We start from the raw sequence: 27,796 nt of genomic DNA, 5'->3' as shown, positions 1-27,796 counted from the left end.
ATAATATATAACATATATTTTGAATTTCCATATTCAAAATATAATATGGAAAATAATTGGAAATGGTATGAGATATGATCTGCTCTTCTTTCTCTAAAACCAAAATTTAAAGTTGCGATCTCTTTTACTGTGATACTTCTGTATTAGTTTGAGTTTCTATAGCCGGGGCAATATTTTCCAGAATTTCATAATGTTTCCTAAGAAGCCTGAGAATATGTTTTACCTGAGAAATCTCCACTGGAGGAGAACGTGAAGAAATGCAAGAAAAAGGCTCATACAGCCGGTGAAATTCAGTATCTGCGATCAGGGCTTAATTTCTAAAATTAGAAATGACGGAGCCCTATGAAAGACCGTCAGCAAAGGGGAAGAAAAGTAAATAAATAAATAAAATGACTTTTAAAATCATTAATAATTTTAAAATTAAATAGTTAATTATTACAAATTAATTAACTGTTATTTAATTAACATTAATATTTCATATTTGCCTATTATTTAATTAATGATTATTATTTAATAAAATAAAATAAATTATTATTAAAATAACTAAATTATTAAAGTAATTACATAATTAAAATTACAATTAAATAAAATGTAAAGAAATAAATTAAAATTCAATAAGCGATTTGTAATACAATTTTATTGCAAAAAAATAAAATTTTTCAGATGAAATTTCTACTGAAATTGTTGTTTAGTTACATAAAAGAAGCCGGTTTAGGACTCCGGTGAGCTCCGGCTAGAATTATGATTTATTGAAAAATTAAGAAGTACTGGAGCCAGAATCCGGTGGGCTCCGGCGCAATTTAAGCACTGGCTGCGATCTCTTTTGCAAATGTTCCTTCTTCTCTTATTGTATTCGTGATTACTGACAAAGAAGACTAAATGAAAAAGAAGAAGGGGGTATGAAAAGTAGTTTAAATTATGAAGCGTGTAAGGTAATTAACATCTGATACAGGAATACATTTGATTATAAGGAAATTTTCAGAAAATTGTATATTAATATGAAAAATGCCATTTATCAATTTTCTATTCATATTTGCAAAGAGACAATAATATGCATGATTATACAAACAACCGATTAAATACTACTTTCTAAACATTTTTTTTTCTTTTACATTGTTTATTTAGAGATTTAATGAACACTGTAGTTATTACACTGTAGTTAAATTTGCAATGCGCAATGTTCAGCCTGCTTTTTCGAACAGGTGTTTCGCGCTGAAAGATCTCTTCGTAATATCGCATGGTGATTGGTTCAAAAAGTTCAGGGGGGGAGGGCGCACAGTACAACTTGTTGCTCTCGAAATTCAAGGTGAAAGTAAATAAAAAGAATGTTTTGTTTGTTTGTTTCTCTAAGATTGTCTTGGAGATGATTGTATTGTTTTTACTATAACAAGTTATATGTGTTACTTTTCAAAATCAAGGTTCTACATTGTATATAGCTTAAATAACATTTTACTAAAGTTTTGGCGCAGGTACCTCACGTGATCTTTTATGTAATCTAAAGTTGTTGAATGCCTCAGGTTAATTGAAAGTGAATGTGATGGATTTGCCGGAAGCAAGGATTAGATAGCTATGGTTTTGCGTTGTTAATTTGATTGGAAGAAATATCGAAACCAATGGATGTAGAAAACGAAGATCAAGCTCTTCAGGCCGTACTAGGTATGACTTTTAGCTGCAGTTATTCCTATATTTTAAGCCTAAGCTTTCTGTAGATGTGCCGGTAAAACTTTTTTTTTAGCTGAGCAATTATTTTCATCCGCTGACATTTATTTAAATTGATACAGGTGCTTTTTTTTAAATCAAACTTTTGAATTACCAGTGTATCATTTTTTTTAATCAAACTTTTGAATGACCAGTGTATCATTAGTAATCGGCCACTGTATTCCCAGAATTTGTGTTGTTTCTGTATTATGACAAGTATGCTTCCTAAACAGAAAATCATGTTGTTGCGTTATCTCTGGCTGAATGAAGAGAGATAAAATAAGCTGATGAACCTAAAATAGAAGGGAGATAAAATGGGTTGCAAAATATTTGATATTTGTTTATATATTTCTAATATATTTTATGTTGATTTTACATTAGCAGCAAGTTTATGTTAGAAAACTGTATCAAATGTTAATTTATATCATGTTCGAATTTCAGTACTCGTTTGATCCCAGTTTGTTTTGTTAAAAAAATAAATATCTTCATTTAGTGATCATTAAATTTTTTCACATTATATATATGGTGATTTTATTAGGTTATTTAAATTAAAGTCAAATATTGTGTTTGTGTATTCACATTTCTGAGGTGAAATTTACAAAAGACTGATTTTAAACTTTAACTTTTTTCAATAGCTGAAAATGAAACTTGCATTTTTGAGTAAGAAGTTTTACACTTATAAAGAAGAAAACTACTATTCAGTCATATTAAGTTAATTATTATAGATTTGCAGAGATTGCTAAGTCAACTATATGTTTGCATCCATTTCTCATCTACAGAATTTATGAATTTTGCTGGTAGCTCTCCCTACCAGCATTGTTGCAAAATGCATGCCTTTCACAATTTCTTTTTGACAACATTGCTAGCTGACATATAGTATAAAGCATTTCATTATCATTGGAGGGTGCACTTAAAAATTCCAAATGAGTATACAGCTGTCAACTGAGCTCTGCCTCAGATAACCACTGACCTGACTTTGTTGTAAAAATCTTAGTGTTAATAGTCATCCTGACAGAAGGGAATATTTCCTCGGTATAAAAATATAAATATAAATATTACATGGGCATACAAGGCCTGTATATAAGTATAGATATGTTGATTACAAACATTATCTTGTACAAGTTACATATGATAGTTACATAAAATCATGACAGCTATGTGTACATTTAAACATTATCTGAATTCATATTTACAATACTATTACTGAGATAATCAAAGTAAACTTGTAATTCATCTACACATTGACTGGATTTTCAGTATCATTTCAACTGCTTTACAATATTATTTTTATCAAGTACATACAAACTGGATAGTAATATGCTTACATTACAATAGTTTTGCTCTTACAGTCCTGTTACTATTCTACAGGGTGAGCTATTTTTCTAGTGTTGATTTTCAGTTGTAGTATTTTGAGTTGCTATTAAAATTATGCTGCGAAAATACAATTCTCAAGGGAGGGGGAGAATTTCTTAGTACCTTGCTGAGCATAGCCTGATTACCTCCTCTATTTTAGTTTTCGTCTGTTTGTTGCTGCAAGTATTCTCTGCTCATTGCGGCCAGTATTCATTGCTTGGCATTTTTAAATGCAGTTTGTCAGCAGTTGAAGAAGTGATGTGCATCACTTACCGCACCACATTCACACAATTCTGATGCTCGCTTGCCAAATCTCTTTAAGATAATGTGGGAAGGGAACCATGGCCAGTGTAGAATTGAGTTTGTGCTCCGCTGTATGTATTAACTGAGCGTGTAATTTTCAGAAAGAACTTGTAGTTTCTCCTCTGTGTGCTTTCCCTTTCCCATCTTTTCTGCCATTTGTGTAAAAGGCTATTGAGCGTGATTTTTTTTAAAATAGGACTGCAGAACATTTACTTCATTTTCCAATCTACTGAGGTCATTGGCTGCAGATTTCGTAAGCACATCCACCGGTTCATTGCCAGTAATACCCACATGAGCTGTAACCCAGATCAGGATAGGTCTTTCATCTGGTGGGATACTTAACCCTCCGAGCGTTACGAATTTAGCCCTGAAATTTTAAAGTTCCTCAAAATGTCATGAATAAGTAGTATTTTCTTGATTTTAATTAAAAAATGAATCTCTCATTTTCTACCTTGATTTTTTTTTTCTTCCAATATACATTCAAACCGAAATCAAATACATTAAAAGCTAGCAGAAATTTTCATTTGTAATGAATATAGAAGGCAGCCTTCTATATGGAATTTTCCGGCTGTAACGCTGAGAGGGCTAAAATAGTTTTCTGAATATCTTGCACCAAAGGACTCCTTGTCTTGTGCCCTCGGATAGACTCCAAACTTGAGGCAGAGTCGCTATATATGTTGATCTTTATTCCTAATTGATATTTTGCCAAATTGATGGCTGCTTTTAATGCAAGAAGCTCTTCCTGAAAGACGGTATTTTTGTTTGCCAGTCGTCTTTCCCAGGTTTTAACCACTTTTCCTTCTGGAGTACACAGTAGGCGCAGCCTATTCCTTTCTCCGTCTTTGAGCCATCTGTATAAATAGCTAATGCCTTCTCATTTGGCAGGTTGTATTGCATGTGTATTGTGTGCAATAAATCTGTATCTGCAGGGTGTCTAAGAATGATCAGCTTTCACTTCTCATTGTCTGTGTGACAGCTGTCAACTGTAAAATGTAATATAAAATATAAAATAAATAAAAAAAAAAAAAAAAAAAAAAAAAACTTTAGTCTGTTATGAGCGCTTTACCAAAAGCATTTATTTTATGTTACGCTAATCCCTAATGACAGTGCAGCGAAAGATGTAAATTTCATTTTTGGTTTTGCGATATTTTGCCCTCCCCCTTATTTCTTGCAGTTTCCCACTGTGTTTTTGATTTGTTTTTTTGCATGTGATTTATTTTAAATTGAATATGTGATGAATTTTAAAACTTTAAAAAATTTTTTGCATTATATATAGATGCGTAAGTATTTTTCATCATAAACAAATTTAAATTTCGATTTATTGTTTACATATCATGCCTCTATATGAGTAAATATTTCATTGATTTGGAACTGAAGTGTGGTAGTATAATCAAACCAGTAGAAAAGTAACAGAGGACCAACTAATTTGTTAGGGAAACTGTAATGAAATAAAAAAGGCTAAGATGTTAGAATTGGACTTTGGTGTTATTGGACTTAAATTTTGATGCATACGTGTAAAAAAGTATATTGTGTTACTACCATTAATATTAGAAATACTGATGAATGATGTACATCTATTTCTAGTAAGGAGAAAAGACAGTCATTTTTGACTAGTCTATAATTTGTATATTGATACATGATGAGTTCATCTGAGAAACAACATAAAGAAAAATAATAATATGGAAGCGGGAATTTTCAGTCTAATTTAGAGAATTATTATTACAGTAGGCACCACTTTATATGATCATATTTGTCAATGGCCATTTCGATAATATTAACCAAATGATACATTAAATAATGAGGAAATATATCATAGTAATTTAATTAATTTAATATTAATGTAGCTAGAAACATATAAATACATACTTTTATGGCATTTTAATTAGGAGGAAGGTCATTAGTAGTGGAATATCTGCAAGTCTTATGCTCATTAATGAACCTGTTCATAATATTCTGGGAATTATTTGATTAATGCGTTATTTTTAATCTTAGTAATCGAAAGGCATCTCTCATCTTAGCATTTTAAAGAAATTCACTGATTTCATCATAATCATCTTCAGAAAGTTTGTCACATAATGTATTTGGATTTGTTTCCAAGAGCAAGCAGCAGATTGCAGCCAGTTTAAGCTGGTTAGTCTAGAAGATCTTTGTAACATTTAGGAAACAGCCTTATTTGTTCATGGTTCACTTAATCAAATTGGAAAAGAAATACCAATGCAAGATTTAAAATTAGATAAAAAAAGCAATCTTAGTACAGCATAATTTTTTTTTAGAAAAATTGTACAGAAGGGGGGGGGATCAGCAGAAATTGTTTTGCTTCTGCAGAAGATGGACCTGGGTATGATTGCTTTTGAAATTAATTTAAAATCTATAGCAAAGTAAGGCTGCATTTTTGCCTAATTTTAAATTTTCGACTAAAAATAAAATCAAGCTGTTTGGTGACTCTTTCCTGCTTGGCAACATTTTCTATCATTTAGTAGATTTATAAAATATTTTATTCGGCGACTTTTTAATTGATTTTACTTATTTGGTGAGTTTTATCTTTTTTTGGCAATTTTACTTCAGTTGTAAAAAAATCATTCTGTAATATTTAATTGAATCATTGATAACATTAAGTGATTTATTTTTCATATTTTGGTATATGAATGGGCGGGACTTCAGCAATTCGATAACAATATCTGAATGACACTTTAACCACAATCACATTAAGTGGCATCCATAATAATACGGGAACAAAGGCTTTCAATTGTTGTTTGTAATTAAGGATGTGTTATTAAAAAATAAATATCAGACTAATTTGGGAATAAGAAGCATCATAATTTCTTGTTATTTCCTGATTTTTATTTGTATTATTTCTCTTTTTATCACAGTTTTTCATGAGCTAAGTAACTGATAATTAGACATAAAATTTTAATGGTAAGTTTTCCAAGATATTTTTATCAAGCTATAATGTTAGTATTTAGTACAGTTATATAAGCAAGTATATTATATTATAATTTTTAATAAACATAACTGAGGTCAATAAGGCCATAGAAATACTATTTCTTCAATTATTATGTTTTCAAATATTTTTGGACAATTATTAGAAGTTTTATGTGTAGGAAATATGTTTATAGTTTGCATTACATGATTTACTGGTTATTTGAATAATTGGTACAGGGAAAATAACAGAGTTGTATGCAGAACAGAGTTTTGTATGTACTTTCCTTTGATTCTGTGTTTGGAAACTCTCTAAATTTTACAATTTCAGAATTTGATGAATATGAAATTAAAGATCTATTGGGAGAATTTTTTTATCAAGATTTTACAAGAACTTAAAAAACTTTATTAATTAATTTATAGAAGAAATGAATTAATTTATTAATGAATTAGAAGGAAAGTTTAAGTAAGCTGCTAGAAATATGTTGAGATTGTGCAAAATTGCACAGCACAGATACTTTGAAGGGGTTTGTATTTAAGTTAAAATGAGGAATTAAAAGGGTTATTGTGAATTAAGTTAGTAATTTATTCCAATTAAATTAGTAATTTATTAATAATTTTTATTCACATTTTTATATCTTACATGTATATATCAGGAAGATTGATTCATATATATTTTTGGGTGTACTCCAACTGCGCTAATGAAAATCCCCTCCAGGTCGAGCTATAGTCCAACTGCGCCAATCAAAATTTCTTCCCCCTGCTGCCTACGGGGTTACAATTTAACTTTTTGAAGCCAATTGTAGCCAAGAGGAAAATAAAAATAAATAAATAGAATTACATATCACAAGAACAAGTAAAAAATATCTAACAAGCAGGCTAATTACTTGAATAACAGTAATAAATGCGAGAGCTAACAAAGAAAATAAAAGGTATTGGTAAACATGCATATTAGCATTACAAACATCTTTCATTTATTATAATAATATCATAAATTAAATAATTATAAAGCATTCCATATCAAAGTGTGTTAAAGTGTGCTAAAAATATTTTTTGTTAATTAAAGTAATCATCTAAATGTTTGCAGAAATTAAATTTAGTTAAATTTAAAAAAAGCTTAGCATGAAATCTATTATAACAACATTACTATGCATTTGGAACACTGACGTATAAATTGTAAATAAATTTAAATTATTATGCTAAGAAGTTTTTTCTAAAATTTATCTAGAAGAAAGGAATTAGATAAACAATACTGCAAATTAATATAATCAATCAGGCCTCTCAATAAATAAAAGTTTATTTTTTTAACCGAAATTTAAAAATTGGGATGCAAAAGTTTGAGTAATGTACTTGGAAATATCTGAACATATAATTAATTAGAAAAGTATAATTAAATTAATAACAAGCTAATTAACAGTAACATTAAGCTTAATTTCATTCAATCTAAAACAAGCAATCGATCAGAAGCTCCGCATAACTGAAGTTTTAATACTATTTTACGTAGATTTGAGTACTATAAATAAAAGTTGCACTTGTGAAACAAGTGAATAATGTACTGATAGTCAACAGGAATTAAAATACATGGTTAAAAATATAACTACCTGTTAGAAGGTATGCAAAGTTGTCATGGCTAGAAAAATTGAATGATTATAGAAAACTCATAAAGTTAAGCGCTACAGTGTGAAAAGAAAATTCTGGAATAAACTTGTTAAGAAAATTAGATGGAGAAATAATCCTTAATTTATTGATATCCATATAAATTCTATGCTTTTGGAAAAATGTTACATATAATTTGCACCGAGGTATCAATCATCGAAACCGAGTTAATTTCTTTCCTTATTTTTTATTATTAGAGGGATTTGTAAAAAGATATGCTAAGGTAAAGGTGAAAATTTTTGCAATATTTTTAAAGAATAAATTTAAAAAGTATTTTTACTTCATTAAATTTCAAGTAATTAATTTTACAAATAATTCAGCCTGAAACTAGGTTGGAAAATAAGCTACATGCTGAAGATTAAGCTTTGGCAAGGTATTAGAAACAACTTCTGTTAACTAGAGTTGTGATGCAAGAATTTGTAAAAATTATCATTTAAATATAACTTGGCATAAATACAATACAAAGTATATAACTTCGACATACATGAACAGGGTTCGTACGGTCCTTAAGAGTCCTTAAAAGTCCTTAGATTTTTTGGAATCGATTTTTGGTCCTTAAAAGTCCTTAATTTTGGCCAAAATTAGCAGAAGGTCCTTAATTTTAATCATGTGAAATTTCTATCTGTTTTTATGACTGAAACATAAGCATTTTGAAACTCATTTTTTCTAATAAAGAGCTCTTAAACAATTTTTTGCTTTTGGGAATGTGAATTCTTTTATTAAATGGTTCTAAATTTGGCGACTTATCAACATTTTGGCGATTTTAAGATCGGTTTCTATAAAAAATGTTTAATTCCGAGATCTCAGAATTTTTCGACGATTTTTTTTTCTAAAACATTGTAACATTGAAAAATTTCATTAAAATAATGGTATTATATTGAAATTATATTTAAAAAACAACATTAAAATAAAAATTTTTTATTTTTCGCTCTCATGTTATAAAGTTTCATTTTGGCCACTTATTATACAATATTTTGAATCTGAAAAATAAACAAGGTACAATGCTATAAAGCACAATTTACAGCAAACAGCACTTAGCAAAAGCAAAATTAGCTATGCAATTAATTAAAAATGTCTTCTTTTTAATTTTTTCATAGTAAGCGTTTTTCTCATTTAATTGTCTTAAAATATTCAAAATTTTCAGAATATGCATCAGTTTTATCTATAAAATTAATTTTAAAGTTTTTCCCTCCTTTCCCCCCCCCCCAAGATATTTCTGGCTTTTTGCTGTTACAGAATTGGTAGGGATAATTTTTCTTTAGTATTTTAGATATTGCAGCTTGGAAAGTTTAGAAGGATTTGAAGGCAAGATTTATAGACCCACAATTCTAGAAGATGCGAGAAATATGTGACAAAAGAAAAAATGTCTCCATGGTATCAATACGTAATGTATGTATTTAACAGAAAGTTAGTGATGAATTTCTTACTTTTTGGAGAATGTCTGGAAGAATGAAAACATAATATTTGAATGTTTTACTCCCGATATTAGAATCTTTTTCTTAACATGTTTATCTTTCCTTTATTTTCTCTACTTTTCACTTGGCACAAACATGGAAAACATCAAAAATGCTTCTAATCTTATCACATGGGCAGGCATTATAGAAAGGGATTTTTTTTATTAATAAAGAAATTGAAAAACTTAAATTTAAAAGGTTCATCTAATATGTCTTTAATGCATCATACACAGAGCTGACACTAGGCATTTTCCCACCTGATGCAATCTTTGTGGATCCTAAATTCTGCTGCCTAGTGCCTTTCTAAATTCTGTTTCCAGTGCCTGCTCTAAATTCTAAAAGTTTTGCCATTTCTAAATTTTGCTCTTCGATGTGTCACTAAATTCTAAAAATTCTGAGACACCAGCTCTGTAACCTGTAACGGGCCTTTACCATATATATTTCATATTTCTTCAGAATGTTCATATTACTAAAGAAATAAAATTAGCCACTTTTTTTTGTACATTCTAAATGCATTTAATGTTTTTTAGAATAACACAAATCCTAAAATCCTAAAATGAAAAGGAAACATGTTGTAGAAAGAAATGAATACATAAAGAAAATTATTCTTCAAAAATATGTGCAGTTATTATTATGTAAATTACCCAAAGATTTATGATTTCAGCCTTTAGTATAATGTCCCCTTTCTATTTCTTCATATGATAGAGTTACTGAGCCAGATTAAATTAAAATTAAATTGTATAATCTTTGACCACTAGTCCACATTTTTAGTTTGAATTTGACTGTTCTTGTTTAATTACGTCACCGTGAGCTGTAGTTGATTTTGTTAGCATTAGAACATGCCTTTAAATTCTAAGTTCTTTTAAAAAAGAGGTTTATTTAAGCCTTTGTCTGATATTGTAGTTACTTTCAGACATAGTGATAATTTGCTTCATGTCTGTCAGGGGTTTTGGACTATTTAACTTTTACCAGATCAAGTAAACTCTCATAGGTACATTGTGGAGAGGTTGACAAGTTAGGAGATAAAGCACGCAGAAACTAGCGAGAGAATTGGTTTGCGTATTGAGATAAATCTCTAATTGTTAGAAAAGATTCTTAAAGAGAAGGAAATCGATATAAACTAACCAAAATGTTTGGGAAGGCTTCAAATTAAAATGACGGATAAATATTTTGTTGAGTTTTCTTGTTACAAAACATTTATGTTTTGTAGCTTTTAATGTGTTATTTATTGTAGCTTTTAATGTGTTTTGTAGCTTTTAATGTCTAATATCATTTAAGAATCAATGTCATAAATTACATGTATTTTAAACTGTGAAATTTGATTAAATTTTGATTTTAATAGGGCTTTTCTAACAAATATTGTTAAAAAATAAAATTTAGTGGTGGCCATGTAAATCCATAATGACTAAGGTTATCTAATAACTTAATTTAATTATTTATAACTAGTTGCATACCCTTAAAAGTTATCCCTGCATATTAAAGCGAGTTATTTATTGCCTTTCATTAATCCTCACCATGGTCACAAGATAAAGCACAAAAAATTCAAGTACAACTTTTTCTTTGCATCTATTGAAACTTAAAATAATACAAAACAACTTATCACCTCTAGTGCTTTAGTGGCATATTGAAACCTTAAAGTATATTAACTGGGTTACAAGCCCTGGAACTCTACACGAAGCTACGACACTAACTACAGCAAACAAAGCCCAACCAACTTTCAAAACTTGCCAACTGTGCCCACATCAGGCTTTTCAGGTTTTGTTCTAATCAGCAGGTCTCTCTCTGGACAAGCAGTAGCAGTGACAACATTCAGTCTTTTGTTATGAATCATGCTGATTAAGCTTACTTCTCATTTTAACCTATGACGCTTGACATAAAATCTACAAACTACAAGAATCACACAGCATCCCATTTACATCTGCTCCAAGAGCCAATCATCTCTCCATGTCATCCTGAATCACCATCACTCATCACCATTAATTACAGGCATGCATAGTTAACTTTACCACAGCAGATATAGCAGCATTCAACTAACCGCAGTCAAGGCGCACGAGGGCAATGAGGCTGCAGACGTCTGGCAAAGGAAGCTGCCAACTCACCCGACGCCCATTGAGAGAACATCCCAGTTCCGCCGTCTCATCTAAAACCAATATTGTATCAAGCAGTCCTCAGAGAGTGGCAACATGAATGGAACACAAGTGAAACAGGTCACCGTACCTACAGTCAAAAGTCATTAATTTGGACACTCATAATCCGGACCTCAAAGCTAAAAACTTTCTGCGCATGCGCCGCGTTGACACATGCGCATAGGCGTTTACGCTTGCGCGTTAGACCTTTACGACTGCGCATATGCATGTGCGCAAGCACAGAATATGTTTTCACTTGCGTGTTTTATGTATAACGAACGGTACAAGCTAAAATTATCTAATTATCTATTTCAGTTAATGTTGATGATTGCGTTGTTCTTAATCTTCGAGTTGGATCCGGCTTATTATTTTTTGAAGACTGTAAGAGCAATTTTATAAAAGTAAACTTGAACTTTCGATTATGTCAAATAGAATTTCTGATGCTGGAGCTCCCAAAGGATCTACAAAACGAAAGTATGTTTCGATGTCCATCAAACAAAAAGTGGAATTGCTGCAAAAAATGGATAAAGACATGAAGAAGGTGACAGAGAGGTTAGTGAAAACGAAAAAGTTTCGACTGACAAGTTAGTCAGTATTCTCGGCACAGCAATTACGGGACTTGAACAGCGGAACTTTGTAACTGAACAAGAAATTATGTCTGTTTATAGAATTAAAGAGAAAGTATTATCACATAAAACGAAACAACTTAAACAACTTACATTGAAAGAAATGTTTAATAAAGTAAACAAATAAATATTAAGCTTTTTTTTTGTAAATTTTGATACACTTTAGATCATAATTGTTCTTTATTTCATAAATTACGGTTTCATATTTTTAATTTTGGAATTTCTGCATGCCATCTTACGAGATTTAAACTGATGATCTATAATCCGGAATCGCCGAACTCCGAATGAGTCCGGATTAACGACTTTTGACTGTATATCTTTCTTCCAAAAGTGTCAACGGCCTGTCTCATTGCAACCCCATAACTCACAAGATATACACACAAGATCTTACTTCTCATTTTAACCTATGCCGCTTTACATAAAATCTACATGCTATTTACTAAACCTCTAGACTGACCAAGTATGTGACAAAATGAGACAAAAACATAAAGCTAATAAAACATAAATGTCACTTATCTTCTTTCAAATATGTTCAACTATTATAAGTTTAAAATATTTAATGCTACTTGATAAATTGCATAAAGTTTATTTTATTATCTTACTTATTAATAATTATGTTAATTAATTCATGTTTAGTAATAATGCATACTACTTGCGGATCTATTTTATTTTTAGGATGGTATTACAAAAGTGAATTTCAGGCATAAATAATATTTTTAATTGAATTTATTCAGTCCCCATTTGAATTTATTCAGTTCCCATTCAGTCCCCTTAATTTTTTTCATTAATGGTCCTTAAAAGTCCTTAATTTCCATGTGCAGAAATGTGTACGAACCCTGATGAAAACTTGAGTACAGTGCAACAATATGTGAAAAAGGAGGATTAAAAGGGAACTGAAAATCCCAGGATATGAATATAAGGGAGTTAGATTTTTTTTGTTTGTTAATTATGAAAATTCCGCTGACACTCATTAATTTATTAATTAAATGTGTATTAGAAATTAAATGTATGCCAAAGTACATCAGGTGGAAAGCATAATAAATATTTAAACATTTCTAGTATTAAAACATGGAATTTGTAACAAAGTTAAATAACCTTAAAATAATTTCATTGATTAAAAATGGAAAGCTTAATATGGGAATACATTGCAATAATATTAGTGTGAATTTAGAACGACTTGAGAAGTCCAATTTTTAGATTTAATAAAGAGAATTTTTAAATTAAATTAGAACTGTTTAAATAAAATGATAAATTTAAAAGTTAAAACCATTCTGCTATCTAAGACGATTTGTTAATATTTATCTAGACAAGAAACTTATTTAAGGTGACCTACAAATCTGATATTTGATACGTTGATCATGTATCAGCTTTGTGTATGTCATTAATCTATCAATTTTACTATTCAAAAGTGATATACTAATGATATACTATACTGATTTATATATATATATAAATCAGCGATTAAAATCTACAACTTGGAAAGTTTTTAATTCTTACAGAGAATGAAAAAGATTTGGCTCATCATTCCTTTAAGCATCATAAAACTTTAAAATGAGTGTAAAAGAAATTAATTTTTACTTTAGCACACGCCAGACTTTTTTTGCATGCACAATTTTTACAATATTGATAAACGAAAATGAAGGCTTGCAGTGTCAATAGAATGTCCCATTAATGGCAATAAATGACTTTTTGTAGCACCCAATCTTCTTGGGAAAGAAATAGGGGACAGGAAACGTCGCACAGTTCGTGGATTAGAAAAGAGGGGGGACGAGGATCTTCGATCAAATTTGGCGCAGTTCGTACCCTACCATATTTTTTGAATTAACAACTGTATAAAAGGATTTCATAATCATTTATAAAAAGACATATGTGATTCAATACATATGGTTGTTAAAATGAATAAATTTATTCCATATTATGCATTCTGTGTATTATTTTGATTATTCCATTGTTTGTATATTATATTTTAATTTGAAATAATTTTCTTATATTTGAAAAAAGTAATTTTTCTACAAAATGTTATCACCTTCTGAATCCGTTTTAATTCTATGAGTTCTGTTCTATTAATTTTTTATTCTAATTTGAATTCTGTGAGTTTTGGAATTTCAGAATTTTAATCTAATATTTTTTGTATAATGTTATTGGTTTTCTTCTGTTGCTGCAACACTTGCTCATCACAATTGTGAAAATTTATAGTTTGGAAACACAGGTAACTGAGGTAACATCTTAGTAAGCAGAAATTTCAGACTAATCTGGATTGCATTAGTTATTCTAAACCACTGTTTCTCAAACTTCTTTGGTTCCATGTCCACTTTTAGAAAAAATTGACTGAATAGCATCCCATATGAATTCACATCTTTATTTGTTGTTAAAAAAGAAAAAAAAAAAAAAAAAAAAAAACTTGAAACTTTCAGATTTTACATTACACCCAAAGGGACCTTTTTTTAATGTTTTGTGTGTTATCTTTATTTATTAAATATCATGTTCTTCGCACCTAAACCATAAAATTCAGTTCAACAGCAATATCGCAAAATAATTTTAAAAGACTGTAGAATTTCCGATACACAGTCTCGCACGCTAGAGGTAAATTTCCCCCCCCCATACATTGCTGGCATTGAAGTCGTGGAGTTTGTTACTCAAAAATTTGTTAAAGTGTTACAAAATATGAAATTGATAATAAAACAAATTCCAAATTTAGGATTCCAGATGCCCATATTCTGTGTAAGATTCTGTTATTCAAAATTTGATGGCTCTGGTTACTGTCATTTTATCACAGTGGGAGACACATACATATATTTATGCAGATTCTTCATTATTTAATTTCTTTAAATATAGTCCAGGGTGATAATATTTGGTGACAACAATTTGATAAGGAAAACAGACATTTAAAGTTTTCAATACAAAATCCCAAAACTAAATTAACAGCCCTTCTGGGCTAAAAATAAAGCAGCAATGGTAAGATTGGATTATTTGTATATAAATGAAATTAATAATAAATATACAATCATATTTACTAACAAAAGAACAAGAATACAGTACTGAAAAGGTTTAATGAAAAGGATAAGCTTGAGTTTTTACTAGTTTGTCAGTAATCAGTTTGATTTTTGTCAACAGCAGGTTTGTATCTCCATGGTTTCAACTGCAGCCGATTTTATTTTACAGCTGTTGGAGATGTTACCAAGATGAGAAGGCTATGAGAAATTTCTGTACAAGCATAAAGTAGGATAAAGTACAATTATATGCTGCTGCAGCCAAAACTGTTAGTATATCGATCTAAATTTAAATTTCAGCTTTTCATGTGCTCTTAATAAATTCTAAGTTTGGAGAAGATTGTGAAATTGTATAGGAAATGGGTCCAAAAGGCTTAGGTACATCCATTTTTAAAATACCTTAAAATCGTTTCTTGAAATCCAGTTTCAATATGGAAGTTCATCCTTGTTATTCTATTTTACTGTTTTCTTCAGGCATTCAGACCTTTGCTTCAAGTGCATAAATTACACTTTTGGTTTTTATTACATTCGTATCATTATTTTGGAGCTGACAGTTCCATACATTGAATTTGAATTAATATTAGTTTAGCAGAACCAGCAATTATTTGTTGTAGAAAATTTTTCATTATCCTTTATACTATTGATTTCCATTTTCTATTAATTACTTTTAAAAACAAATTTGAGAAACAGATGCAGTGTATTTTTCATTTGTTTTTTTTCTTATAATAATCAGTAATTTGCACAACTACCTGTTTACCTTTTATTAGATTGATATTTTAAAACGAGCATGGAGAACTTTCATAAGTAATTTGAAAATAGTTAATTCAGCTCATCAAGTTTTTGATGTTGACAATCTCGAAAGCTGTCATGCAGTAATGTAATTTGAATAAATTTGTATAAGCTCATGTTGACGTCGAATATTGAATTTCTATCAAAGAAAGATTAAGATTTAACCCAACATTATTTCAAGTTATTTTCAGATTTCTTTCAATATTATAACAAATCTTAGTTATAATTAGCAACTATGCAGTCGGATACAGTTTATTCTGATATAGTCTTACAATGTCTGGAGTACCATTACACTGAATAATATTTCTATTTATCACATGTATCTTGCAGGAAAAATAGTGATGCTAGCACAGAAACAAAGAAAATATTTGGTGTATTTTGTAGCAGGTAGAGCAGCAGTTTTCATATGTAAATATATTAAAATATCAGAGTATGAATAAAAAATATTTTCTTACAGAAGCTTATTTAGTGTAGCTGAGTGTTTAAAAGCTGTTAGTTTATCATTGTGTTTATTTTTGATAGTTGAGCAGGCTGACTACTTAGGGTTTTTGCTAATTTTTACATGTGCATGTTAGATACAAGTTTTTCTTTAAAAAGGTGCATTTTGAAGGGCACTTTTTGGCCTAGGTGCAGTAAATGCTGAAGCTATTTGATTGATTTACACCATGAGCATATTGTTGGCTATAGTTAAAATAAATATACAGTGGAACCTCGAGATACGAGTTTAATTCATTCCAGCATTGAGCTCGCATAGCGAATTTCTCGTATCTAGAAACAAACTTCCCCACTGAAAATAATGCAAATCTACTTAATCTGTTCTGCACACCCAAAATATCAACGTAAAAATCAATTTTTCTAATAAACAACACAGGTAAATAATATAACCCATAGTTTACCTTTATGATAGTTTCTGACACTCACCTTAACTGCTTCTCGTTAATCCACACCAACTTCTAGGAGTTTTAGACGGTGCTTGGAAGTAACGGTAACTCCTTTGCCTACAGCAAGTTTCTTAATTTCTTCCTTCTTCTTCAGAATAGTGCAGATTGTTGATGTCGAAAGGCCGTAAGTGTTCGCCCAATTCCATCACTCTTACACCACGCTTATGTTTATCTATGATTTCTTTCTTAATTTAAATGGGCTTGGCTTCCTTATTTATCTATCTGAGGCAACAGTCTTCTTGGTAGGCATCGTGAAATAGTTATTTTCACGTTAAATGTAATAAACAATTAACTCACTAGCGTACAACAATGTAGATCAAATTACACTGAATGATCTACTGAGTACTGAGGGGATTCCCCGAGTCGAGCCGGATTGGGAAATGATGCTACACATACTAACAGCCTGGCCCATTGCTCGTATTTAGAGACAAATTTTTCTCTCATACTTTCATCGTATTTCGAATTTCTCGTATATAGAGATGCTCATATCTCGAGGTTCCACTGTTGAAATAAACTGATGTTTATGGTGTAAGCATATTAAGAGTTCAGTTATGATGTGATGTGAATGGCCTGCAAATTTTATTATCTAGAATCTGAAACAGGGTCATATTGTCTTTTCTTCCATTCATTGTTGGGTTAGGATTGTTTGGGGTACAGATTTCTGAAGTTTGTCTTGGGATTTGGATTCTTGTGCATTTAAGAATAGCTGTCCAGATATATGTGTGCTTGAAGAGATACTCTTTATAGCAATATCACCTGCTAGCGGTTTCAGTGCTTTTCTGATTCTAAGGCTACTTTTAGGCATGTGTTATTGATAATTCTAAGTTTATTTAGCCCATTATAGAATGTTATTGACTTTCCTATATTTAATTAATGAAGTGCTATTAATTACAATTATTTTTGCTGCAAACTGACACATCTAAATGGTTGTTATCAAAACTGTCGAAGCCGACGGGTCATTTGCAAAATCTCTCTGTTTTAAGGAACTTGTGGGCCCACCAGCGGCCGAGCAGTAAAGTCGCTGAACACTGGTAGTTCGGTCCGAGGTTCGAATCCCGCGAATGGGCTGGCTGCGTGGTTTTCCCCATGTGTAACGTGTAAACGAGCCAGTTTCCCTTAGAAAGACCTCCGCGAAGGCATCCCTCCCCTTAGGCAGATAACCCTAGTGTGCTTTGCCATAATTAAATACACCACACCAAGGAACTTGTGACAAAGTGTATAAATCAATTTATTTGTGTATTTATTTATTTATTTTATTTCATAAAATTATGGTCCCTTATTCTTCTGAAACAGTCTTGTACTATAAAATTTGAGGATTTCTTCTGTTAAAAATATAAGCAGCTGATAATGATTTCATGTTAAAAATCATCTCTAGAGTCAAACCAAGACTGTAATACCAGTTTTGGGAGAGGGGAGAGTTTTTAAAAATTTTTTTAAAAAATGTGCTATTATTTTCACTGCGTGTTAAAAATCCTGTCAATTACGAATCAAATCAAAAACATTAGAACATACCATTGCCAATCAGTAATGCATAAAATCTTTTATTTTTCTTTACATAAAAGTGCCATAAAGAGGGGAAAAAAAAAAGTCCATAAAGAGAAAAATAATTTATATCATATTATTCTTTCACACTTTTTAGTAATATGTTGAAATAAATGTTCTTTTGTTCTAGAAATGTGTTGTGTGTTTCGAATAATATATAATATATCGATCATAAAATTATAAATTAAAATCTAATGGCGATCATGAAATTTTATAGTAATACACAAACAGCAATTCTCTGTTACTGTGTTTATGTAATGTGGGATAAATGCAAGATTTGAAAGTGGTTAATAGGTGAATATTTTTTTTTTTTTTTTTAATTAACAAGATCAGACTGAATTTAAATATATTCACTGTGTCCACAAAGGTTCTTACTGGCGTTACTTTTTGTATTCATTGTTCATAGACATATACTTCCAGTTACAAAAATGTTTAAAGTCATGCAGAGAAGTTTGTAAACAAAGTCTGACACGACAAAAACTGTATGACAAAAAATGATCAAATTAATTTCAAAATTTTTTCACATCATATTCCGTTCACACTGAAGGATCAATAAATAAATAAATAAATTAGAGTAATTCAAGGTTGATTTTTTTCCTTCCCCTTAAATGCCATTCAAAAAAAGTCTTTTGTAAATTTTGTTACATGCAAGACTTCCAATCTTGCAATGCATCGCATACTAATGAAGAGGGACTTATACCTGTTTGCACTTGAAATCAATTGTGGTATTGGCTAAATTTCCAAGCACAGGGTTGTTGCTTGCTTTGTTAATTCTATATTTCACTTTAGTGTGTTTCTCTTCTGTTTTGTTTATTCTCATTTAAAAAATTCATAACTGAAGGTATTTATTTAAATGTTGACAGTTGCGAAGAAAAGCTAATTAAATCTGTGTCTTCAAGTCCTTGAATAAAATATGTATAATCTTGGTAAATTGATTTAGCACCAGTTGTAGATTTTCCGATTGTATTATTCGCATTCGTTTTAATAGTAATGAAAGTAACATAAAATTGGAGTACAAACCATTAAAATCAATATCTCTTTTTTTAAATTTTTATTATAACAATACTATTTTTCTTGCATATTTTTAGTTTTCTCATTTGAAATAATATGTTAGTAGGAAATACATGAACTATTTTGATTGAAGCTGTGTTTTCTTTAATTGCAGTTTAACTGTTGCAAGATTTAATACGAGCATATATGTCAATAAGTTTATTATTTTCTTGAAGCTCTTATTTGAGAGTATTTTAACGTTGGCTAAGATAACAAAAAAGTCTGAATCTGTTATCCATGTATAATTGATGATTTTACCTTTTTTTGTTTGTTTATTTTTGTGTCATAAAATTTTTTACTTATATATTAAAAGTGTAAATTGTTTTAATACAGCTTCATGGCATAACTGCCTCACCTCATTATGTAAATACGTAGGTCAGTCAGAAAGTTTGTTGCACTACTGCATAAATATGTTTCATCTAAGACTATTTGGATGACACTGCGTGGCAACACTTCAGACATGTACCTTTATAGCGTGACGTAGCAGCTTTCCCAAGGCAAGTTTAGTTTTTCTGATAATCAGTCGCAAACATATCTCGACAGCTGCAAATAGCATCCGAATTGGAAATGTGTGCAGTGATTCGTTTTTTCTGGGCAAAAAGGCGCAACTGCACTGAAATTTATGGGCAGTTGCATGAAGTGTATGGTAAAAATGCAGTGTCACGTCAAGCTATTGCGAAATGGTGCAACATGTTTGAGAATGGATGTACAGATATTGACGACACTGAGCGCGAGGGAAGACCATCAACTGCAACAAATTCAGAAATCGCTGCTCGCGTGAATGAACGCATTCTTGCAAACAGATGCATAGCGATGGACAAAATCTGAAATGAACTGGATATTTCTCATGGAAGTGTGTATAGAATTATTGCCAAAATTTCCTAAAGTTTGTGCTCGATGGTGCCATGCCTATTGACAGAGGAATATAAAGGAAAGCATTTTGAAAGTGCATTTGCATTTCTGCTACGTTACCAAATGGAAGGAAATGAGTTTTTAGATAATATTGTGACTGAAGATGAAACTTGGATTCACCACTTCTCACCTGAAATGAAACGCAGCTTGCGCGAGTGAAAACATTGCAATTCCCCAACATGAACAAAGTGTCAAACTGTTCCATCTGCAGGAAAGGTGACGATGACGCTGTGTTTCAACAGAGAAGGCGTAGTGCATACAGAGTTCATGCCGAAGGGTGCCACAATTAATGCATCTTCTTAATTTGAAACACTAAAACGATTGCAACAACCATTTAAAAATCTACGGCCAGGTAAACTGTCGAACGGCATTGTGCTCCTGCATGACAATGCAAGACTGCATGCAGCAAAACAAACGTGTGACCTTCTGAAAAAGTTTAGGTGGGAAGTGTGGAATCACCCTCCTTATAGCCCAGACTTATAGACCAGTATCCTCCTCACTTCCATGTGTTTGGTCCCATGAAACAAGAACTTTCAAAGCATTTGGATGCCGAAGTGAAAGCTGCAGCCCAACAGTGGTTATTGGACATTGGACAGGATTTCTTTGCAGAAGGCATCGAAAAACATATACAGTCAAAAGTCGTTAATCCGGACTCGTCGGGACTTCGGCGATTCCGTATTATCGATTTTTCCGGATTATAGATCATCAGTTTAAATCTGGTAAAATGGCATGCAGAAATTATAAAATTAAAAATATGAAACCGTAATTTACGAAATAAAGAACAATTATGATCTAAAGGGTATCAAAATTTACAAAAAAAAAAAAAAAAAAAAAAGCTTAATATTTATTTGTTTACTTTATTAAACATTTCTTTCAATGTAAGTTGTTTAAGTTGCTTCGTTTTTTATGTGATAATACATTCTCTTTAATTCTATAAACAGACATAATTTCGTGTTCAGTTACAAAGTTCCGCTGTTCAAGCCCTATAATTGCTGTGTCAAGAATACCGACTAATTTGTCAATCGAAATTTTTTCGTTTTCAATAACCTCTATCACTTTCTTCGCTATCCGAAGCGAATTATAATGACGAGGCATTTGATTTAAATCATATCAAAGACACATCGAGATGAAATACTACATTGAGTAAGCAATTATAAGCCAAATAAAATAAAAACATCTGCTCTTAAGATAAGGATAGTGCTGGATCAACTTCCAATTCATTGCACGCCGCCCGGTGTTAAAGATAAACAATGTTTAGATAAACAAACGTTAAAGTTTACATAAACAAAGGATATGCCTTTATCCATTTTTTGCAGCAAATCTACTTTTTGTTTAATGGACTCCGAAAGATACTTTCGCTTTGTATATCCTTTACATATTAGTAAATATATATCGGAAATTCTATTTGACATAATCGAAAGTTCAAGCTTACTTTTATAAAATTGCTCTAACAGTCTGCAAAAAATAATAATCCGGATCCAATTCGAAGATTAAGGAACAACGCAATTTGCAACATTAACTGAGATAGATAATTAGATAATTTTAGCTTAGCTTATCCGTCCGTTATACATTAAACGCGCATTCGTAAACGTATTTTGCGCACGCGCACACGCAAATTCGCAGCGGTAAACTTTCAACGCGACGCATGCGCAGAAAGTTTGTAGCTTTGAGATCCGGATTATAGATCATTCCGGATTATGGGTGTCCGAATTAACGACTTTTGACTGTATCATGCCTCAACAAATGCTTAAATAACAGAGGTAATTACGTTGAAAAGTAGATTTTAAATGGAACTTTAAGAAATGAACTTTTAAATGGAACTTGGTTATTGCTTGATGCCATTTTGGTCAGGTCCCTGCATAACTGTAATTGATACTGTAATTGAATAACTGTAACCATATCCGGCCCTTGTAATTTTAGTCATGTATGCCTTCCAGTAATTTCAGGAAATGTACAGTCCTAGAGATTTCTTGGTGACCAAGGGAAAACCATTTAAGATCAGGGATAGCATCAGTTCTCAGTTTTTAAATCAGAGCTGACTTCAGAGTATTGAGAGATCTTTGCATGAGTTTTGCTGTTGAGTTGTGCTTTGCATTGGGCTGTACTTAATGATCTTAGTTGTTTGAAGTAGTGACTACTGATTGTGCTCTGTCATACTTGGAAGAGCTATATGAATACTTTTGTGGAAAGTTCCAGAACTGTAAAGTGTTTCTTTTGGGAAAATAAATTTTATTAAGCTGTCTTCGGATTTGTGTGTATTAAATTTATTATAAAGCCATATGCAAGTAACAGTATTTACCTCTATTCATTACAAAAAAATTGTTTTTTAAATGTATTTAATTTTAAGCTCTTTTTCAAAGTGTTTGACTATAATCTTGAAATTTTTAGATTATAAGTTTTTTTAGCTCATTTCTTGTTATTTAGAAATTAGCATTATGTATATTTTTTTCCTATATTAAATAAATAAGACTGTATGAGAAAACAGCATTTGAATTATAGAAGAATTCATCCATTTGTTCATCAAATTGTGTAATAGGTTTGATTATTTGAATATGACAAAGCATACAAGGGCTATCTGCCTAAGGGAAGGTATACCTTCATGGTGAACTTTCTAAAAGAAACTAGTTCAAGTTAGACATTAAAGAAACCATAAAAACATGAATTAGCATTTAAAGAATGGCAGATAAAGAATTAAGCTTCAAGTTGAATTTCCTAAGGGAAAATGTTTTACATTAGACAAAATTCGTATCTTACTTGGGATTTCTATTTTGTTGCTTTTTGTTTTCTTCCTGCTGTAGATATTGATGCTATTATTATTTTTTTATTTAGGCACATAAAAAGATCAGAGGATTATCTCAAGTATTTTTTCTGTTACATGAATATAAAACTTCATAAGTATTTAAAAGTCAAAACTGGAAGTTCATTTCAGTTTATACCCATATGTAATTAGCATGATAAGATTGCTGAACTTTAGTTGTTCATTCCGAGTTTGGTTCTTTTGAAATAGATTAATTGCATAAAAATTTATATATTTTTATCATGTACGAGGGCCATCCAGGAAGTAGATTACGTTTCCGTCTGTGTCCGCTAGGGGCGGGGCTAGCGCGACCATCTTGGGGTCAGAGCGTTGCGCAGCTCAGTCTGCATCTAGCCGTGCTAGTGAGAGGTTCGTGCTGTGCTCCGTTCAGATACTGTGACGGTTTGAAATGTCTGCGTTAATTGAAAATCCCGCGAGCTGCGAGGTGCGCTCAGTAATAAGGTTTCTGACTGCAAAAAACTGTAAACCGATAGAAATCTATCGGCAGCTTCGTGAAGTGTATGGGGACAACATTATCACTGAAGGTGGAGTGCGTCAGTGGGTCATAAGATTTCAAAATGGCCGAACCAATGTTCACGACGAAGATCGAAGTGGGAGACCCAGCATAGTGACCGCCGAACTTCTCGAAAAAGTCGATGCTAAAGTCCGTGAAAATCGAAATTTCACAATAACGGAACTTTCTTTGAGTTTTCCACAAATTTCGCGAAGTTTGTTGCACGAAATCATCAGCGAAAAGCTTGGTTACCACAAGTTTTGTGCAAGATGGAAGGCAAGAAGAGGTAACGAAGTGGTTGAAGGCGCAGGCGGCCGAATTTTTCGACGAAGGAATTTCCAAGCTCGTACATCGCTACGATAAATGCCTTAATTTGTATGGTGACTATGTAGAAAAGTAGTATTTGAGTGTGGCTTTCATCTGTATATAATAAAATTTGTTTCCTATACTTTGTTTATTTTTTTATTCCAAAACGTAATCTACTTTCTGGATAGCCCTCGTATTATATGAATACTTATTAATTTTCTTAAAAAATTATCCATGAAGGCATTCCTTTCCCATTCGAGGAATTTTTGACCAGAGAGGAAAATTTTTATTTCAAGAAATATCTTAGTGGTGTATCGATTATCATAAGCGGAGAAAACATCAAATTTTCTGATGATGTAATGAGAAATGTTGTAGCTTGTTTGGTTATCTGACAATAACAATTTAAAGTTGCTATCACATAACACAATGCATACTATGCTTATGTATTATTACTGCACAAGATCATGTTTAGCGAAAGATATGAGAATTCTGATGAAAGTTATTGTTCGTTTCCTGACGAAATGTGTTTGGATGAAAACGCATCCAAAGGATGGCTAACCTCACTAGTGCATACAAAAACAGGTTGTTTCATTGACAGTGGATTCCCAACAAGTTGCATAGTAGGTTCTATTGTGCATTTTCTCTCGTTCAAATAGGAACATGTGGTTCAGTTTACTATTTATTTGCTTGCTGGGTTGTTCGGTTTATAAAATTATATATACAAATTTGCTTTGCAGTATTGTGTTCTCAAAATTGAATAAAACATATTCAAAGGTACTATTTGATTTGGCTTATTTTAATAATGCTTTGACAGTATTATTTTTATTTTAACAGAACCTTCTGAAAATGGATAGATGGTTAAAAAGAAGAAAGCTTAATGATGATAATAATAATAACATTAGCAATCAGGCTAATGAGCCTACGCCTGGTACAAGTAAAGGTGTTTCTTACTCCAAAAAATATGTTGTTCATTGGAAATAGAATGATGATTTTTTGAAATTTGGATTTACATCTACATTGGGAAATGACATGGTTGTTCCAGAGTGTGTGATATGTGGTTGTAATTATCAAATAGTGCTAATGTTCCAAGTAAGCTCCAATTAATATTACCAGGTTGCCGTAAAATTATAAAAATAATGATTGTTGAATCAGCAGATATTGATATTTGTAAAATACCACTTTCAAATGACACAATCCATCGCAGAATCAAAGATATGTTGCAAAATATTCAACATGAAACTACAAACTCTCGCAAATTCAAATTTTGCTCTACAGATCAAGGAAAGAACAGATATTATGGGAAAGGCTCAATTAATTACATTTGTTCAGTTTATTCACAAAAATGACATAATTAATCAATTTTTATGTTGTTGTGAGTTACCTAATTTTATAACTGGCAAACGTATTTTTCATGTAAAGAAGAGATTAGAAGAAATTAAAGTTTCGTGGAATTCATGTATTGGCATTTGCACATATGATGCTCCAGCTATGACTGGACATCTAAAAGGATTTGTAGCATGTGTTAAAGAACTGAAAGCGGATGTATAAGTTACCCATTTTTTGCATCGATAAGCACTTGTTACAAAAGATTTGCCATCAGAATTGAAACTAGTTTTGGAACAATGTGTTAAAATAGTCAATTATGTAAAATCGAGACCATTAAAATGTCACTATTTAGTAATCTCTGCCAAGCTATGGAAGTTAAGTATGAATCCTTGTTAATGCATACACATTTAAGGTGGTTGTCCAGAAGAAAAGTTTTATCTCGTGTGCTGGCATTTAAAGACAAAATGAAAATGTTTTTTTGAACAAAATAAAAATTATGATTTTGTTAATTCGTTGGAAGATAAAATATGGTGTGCTAAACTAGCTTACTTATCAGACATTTTTTTTAATACAGTACAAAGTCCGAAATCCGGACTCGTCGGGACTTCGGCGATTCCGGATTAGGGTTTTTTCCGGATTATAGATCATCAATTTAAATCTGGTAAGTTGGCATGCAAAAATTATACAATTAAAAATATGAAACCGTACTTTATGAAATAAAGAGCAATTGTGATCTAAAGGGTATCAAAATTTACAAAAAAAAAAAAAAAAAAAAAAAAAAGCTTAATATTTATTTGTTTACTTTATTAAACATTTCTTTCCTTCTTTCAATGTAAGTTGTTTAAGTTGCTTCGTTTTTTGTGCTAATACTTTCTCTTTAATTCTATAAACAGACATAATTTCTTGTTCAGTTACAAAGTTCCACTGTTCAAGTCCTGTAATTGCTGTGTCGAGAATACCGACTAACTTTGTCAATCGAAATTTTTTCATTTCTTCTCTGTCATTTTCTTCACTATCGGAAGCGCATGTGTGTAAACCCTGTAAACGCATGCGTAAGTTTGTGGCTTTGAGGTCCGTGATGCAAAAACAAAGTTTAAAGTTGTAAAATTAAACTTTTAGCAAAAGTAGCAATAGAAGCTCCCTAGGGTTATGTACTGTGCAGACATTGAAGACAAAAGTTTTAAACTTAACCAATTTATTAACGATATATAAAATAAAAACACAATGAATAAATTTAATCAATGTCAGAAACTTAAAGAGAAACATAACCATTATCAAAAAAAAATTACACTTAATTGATCATCCATTAACCCCAAGGGTTTTTCCTTTAAAGAATGCTACACTATTAAATAATATTTTACCTTATCTCCAAATACTAGCATTCAATATGCGAAAAACATATCACTAAACAGAAATTACGCGGTTTTAATGAAATTCGCTACACTTTCAGTAAGTCCATGCTTCGTGGTTAAGAAGGCACCTGAAAATTAAATTAAATCCTCGAGAGCACTTAAACCGGCAAAACGCCGCTCACTGTAGTTACACACGAGAAGTCACAGCTTGGGAAATCATCGCCGCTAATTAGAAAAAAAAAAAAAAAAAAAAAACCATTTGTGTTGAAGATGCCGCCTTCATGAAGACAGGATGCCGGCCACGGCAGTCGCTCACATCGTAGCCTCTTTTGAGAATCCAGGAAAAGTCATCTTGTAAACTGGAACCACGGCACTAGTCGCTGGCTGGCACCAAGGAGGTTAGAATGAATACATGGAGATGGCGTCTCTGCTGTCGCAATACGAGGAGAGTGAAGCCGGGGGAAGCAAATAAGCCACGCCTCGTGAGGGCAAGAAAACGCTTCCCTTACTATGTGAAGTGAGGTTAAACGTCAGCTTGTTTGAAGTTTTGAGTGTGTTTTCTGATTTCTTATGTGAAGAAGTGAGAGGGTTATAAGGTACTGAATGGTTACATTGAAATAATGTCTACATTTCGGATTTCATTTCCATATAAAAGAATGTTTTTTTAACATGCATAAATAAGTAGAATAATTGAAATGTGCGTTTGAAAAGCCGTCAGAAAAGAGTTTGAGTATTTTCTCGGTGTGACGTGCGCGAAGAAACATCTATAATTCTCAGATTTTTCTTCAATTAATGGTTTGAGTATTATACTCGTAATTAACTGAGTTGTAAAAGCAAAACGGTAAGTAAACAAGGGAAGGGGGAGTGGTCAGCTCATCCTGGAAAAGAAAACGCGTCATTTTAAAGGTGTGATCATATTATATTACAAGTCATATTTTATGTATTTAATTTTATTTTCTGTTCAAGTAAATATTTAATAACAGGATTTAATTTGGGGTGAAATTTGTGGGAGTTTTAAAAATAATAATGCAGAATTTAAATATTATTTTTTATCATTGTTCATGCAATTTAATATTTTTCAAAACGTAAGTACTATTTCTAACATGGAAAATTGAGAATTATACCTGTATATATTTAGAATA

General features: G+C 31.3%; 1 long non-coding RNA gene across 1 annotated transcript; it reads left to right on the top strand.

Annotated features, from left to right (window-relative positions):
* The first annotated feature begins 1,268 nt into the window (after window positions 1–1,268).
* LOC146995876 (uncharacterized) lies at window positions 1,269–25,811 on the top strand. The gene is made up of 2 exons (XR_015042605.1): window positions 1,269–1,656; window positions 24,811–25,811. It is a non-coding gene; the product is annotated as an uncharacterized LOC146995876 (long non-coding RNA).
* Window positions 25,812–27,796: the final 1,985 nt, after the last annotated feature.

The sequence above is a fragment of the Stegodyphus dumicola genome, chromosome 8 (genome assembly GCF_044657685.1).
Source record: "Stegodyphus dumicola isolate Sdum_Otavi_A_Nest chromosome 8, ASM4465768v1".
Classification (NCBI taxonomy): domain Eukaryota; kingdom Metazoa; phylum Arthropoda; class Arachnida; order Araneae; family Eresidae; genus Stegodyphus; species Stegodyphus dumicola.
The sequence above is the reverse complement of the archived record's forward strand: the minus strand, read 5'-3'. Positions and strand labels throughout refer to the sequence as shown.